We start from the raw sequence: 3083 nt of genomic DNA on the forward strand, positions 1-3083 counted from the left end.
GTTTCGCTCGACCAAGTTTCTCACCTTGGGGTGCACCAGTATTGTTCGTGAAAAAGAAGGACGGAACCATGAGGTTGTGCATTGACTATCGTCAGCTGAATAAAGTGACGATAAAGAACAAATATCCGTTGCCGCGCATCGATGATTTGTTCGACCAACTGAAGGGAGCCTCAGTGTTCTCAAAAATAGATTTGAGATCGGGCTATTATCAGTTGCGAATCCGAGATTCAGATATTCCCAAAACTGCCTTCAGAACGAGATATGGTCACTACGAATTCTTAGTGATGCCGTTTGGGCTCACTAATGCCCCTGCAGTATTTATGGATTTGATGAATCGGATCTTCAGGCCGTATTTGGATCAGTTCGTAGTGGTGTTCATTGATGACATTTTGGTCTATTCAAGAGACGAGACCGAACATGCTGAGCATCTGAGGCTAGTGCTGCAAATTTTGCGGGATAAGCAGTTATATGCTAAGTTTAGTAAGTGTGAGTTCTGGTTAAGAGAGGTTAGCTTCTTGGGTCATGTGGTATCCGCGTCGGGTATTCGAGTTGACCCGAACAAAATTTCAGCCATACTTGACTGGAAACCTCCGAGAAATGTTACTGAAGTTCGGAGCTTTTTGGGGCTCGCCGGTTATTACCGACGATTTGTGAAAGGTTTCTCGATGATAGCCACACCAATGAAGAAGCTACTTCAAAAGGATGTTAAGTTCGAGTGGACGGAGAAATGTCAGAAAAGTTTCGACCAACTGAAGACTCATTTGACTGAAGCTCCAATTTTGGTGCAACCCGAATCAGGTAAAGAGTTTGTCATCTATAGTGACGCATCCCTACTTGGGTTGGGTTGCGTATTGATGCAAGAAGGTCGAGTCGTGGCCTATGCGTCGAGACAATTGAAGCCACACGAGAGGAATTATCCGACCCATGATCTCGAACTAGCTGCCATCGTGTTTGCTTTAAAAATATGGCGACATTATCTGTTTGGTGAGAAGTGCCATGTATTTTCGGATCACAAAAGTCTCAAATATTTGATGACTCAACGAGACTTGAATCTGCGACAAAGACGTTGGCTTGAGTTGTTGAAAGATTACGAGCTTGTCATTGATTACCACCCGGGAAAGGCTAACGTGGTTGCGGACGCCTTAAGCCGGAAGTCATTGTTTGCTTTACGAGCGATGAACGTGCATTTGTCTGTTCTACCAGACAGTGTGTTAGTAGCTGAATTAAAAGCTAAACCATTATTGACTCACCAAATTCGTGAAGTTCAGAAAGTCGATGATGAATTGGTTGCAAAACGGGCTAAGTGTTTTCTGAACGAGGAATCGGAGTTTCAAATTGATGATAATGATTGTTTGAGGTTCAGAAATCGTTTGTGTGTTCCAAGGAATTCGGAACTCATTTCGATGATTCTAAATGAAGCCCATTGTAGCGAATGTCAATTCACCCGGGGAGTACGAAAATGTACAACGATTTGAAACGTCAATTTTGGTGGCATGGTATGAAACGGGACATCTCCGACTTTGTTTCGAGATGTTTGATATGTCAACAAGTGAAAGCGGAACATCAAGTGCCTTCAGGATTACTCCAGCCGATCATGATACCCGAGTGGAAATGGGATCGAGTCACAATGGACTTTGTGTCCGGACTGCCCTTGTCAGCAAGTAAGAAGGATGCGATATGGGTTATTGTTGATAGACTGACTAAGTCGGCTCATTTCATCCCCGTACGTACGGATTTTTCATTGGAGAAACTAGCTGAATTGTACGTTTATCAAATTGTGAGATTACACGGGGTACCTGTTTCTATCGTGTCGGATAGAGATCCGAGATTCACCTCACGATTTTGGAAGAAATTGCAAGAAGCTCTGGGTACCAAGCTGCATTTTAGCACTGCTTTTCACCCCCAAACCGATGGTCAATCCGAGCGGATAATTCAGATACTTGAGGATATGTTGAGATGTTGCATCCTCGAGTTCAGTAGTTCATGGGAACGGTATTTACCTTTGATTGAATTCGCTTACAACAATAGTTTTCAATCAAGTATTAAGATGGCACCTTACGAGGCTTTGTACGGCCGTAAATGCCGTACACCATTGTTTTGGACCGAGCTCGGTGAAAGTAAAATTTTCGGAGTTGATTTGATTAGAGATGCTGAACAGAAAGTAAAGGTAATCCGTGAAAGTCTGAAGGTAGCCACGGATCGTCAGAAATCGTACGCAGATTTGAAACGAAAAGACATCGAGTATCAGGTGGGAGACAAAGTGTTCCTTAAGGTTTCACCTTGGAAAAAGATACTCAGGTTCGGCCGTAAGGGCAAGTTGAGCCCAAGATTCATTGGGCCGTACGAAATCTCCGAACGAGTTGGCCCGGTTGCGTATAGATTGATTTTGCCCCCGGAGCTTGAAAAGATTCATGACGTCTTTCATGTTTCGATGCTTCGACGCTATCGATCTGATCCATCGCATATAATTAGCCCATCAGAGGTTGAAATTCAAGTCGACATGAGCTATGAAGAAGAACCGATGCGTATCCTAGCTCGTGAAGTGAAGGAGTTGCGAAACAAAAGAGTTCCGCTAGTAAAGGTGTTATGGCTCAAACACGGGATCGAGGAAGCACTTGGGAGACCGAGAGCTCGATGAAAGAACGATACCCAAACCTATTTACCGGTAAGATTTTCGGGGACGAAAATTTCTTAAGTGGGGGAGAGTTGTGACAGCCCAAAGTTGACCCTAGTCGGGAAGTGGTTTCGGACCGCTAATCGAGTCACCGAAATGTTTGAATGTGATACTTATTGTCTAGAATATGTAATTATGAATGTGTGAAAATTTCAAGCTTCAATTTGGTTGATTTCATGTGAATTTAGTCAATAGGATTATGTGAGAAAATTCTAAAATGTGATAGGTCAATGTGTGAGGACCTATTAGTGCATGTGGACAAGGGGGGACTGCATGTAATTCCCCCTAAGTAGTGGCCGCCATGACAAGGAATGTGGCAAAACAGTCATAACATGTTTGTTATGGAATAAATAAGATGGAATAAAGAATGAAACAAAAAAAAAATGTGTAGTTGCCCATGCGTGACTGA

Source organism: Gossypium hirsutum, chromosome A13 (assembly GCF_007990345.1).
Source record: "Gossypium hirsutum isolate 1008001.06 chromosome A13, Gossypium_hirsutum_v2.1, whole genome shotgun sequence".
Taxonomy (NCBI): Eukaryota; Viridiplantae; Streptophyta; class Magnoliopsida; order Malvales; family Malvaceae; genus Gossypium; species Gossypium hirsutum.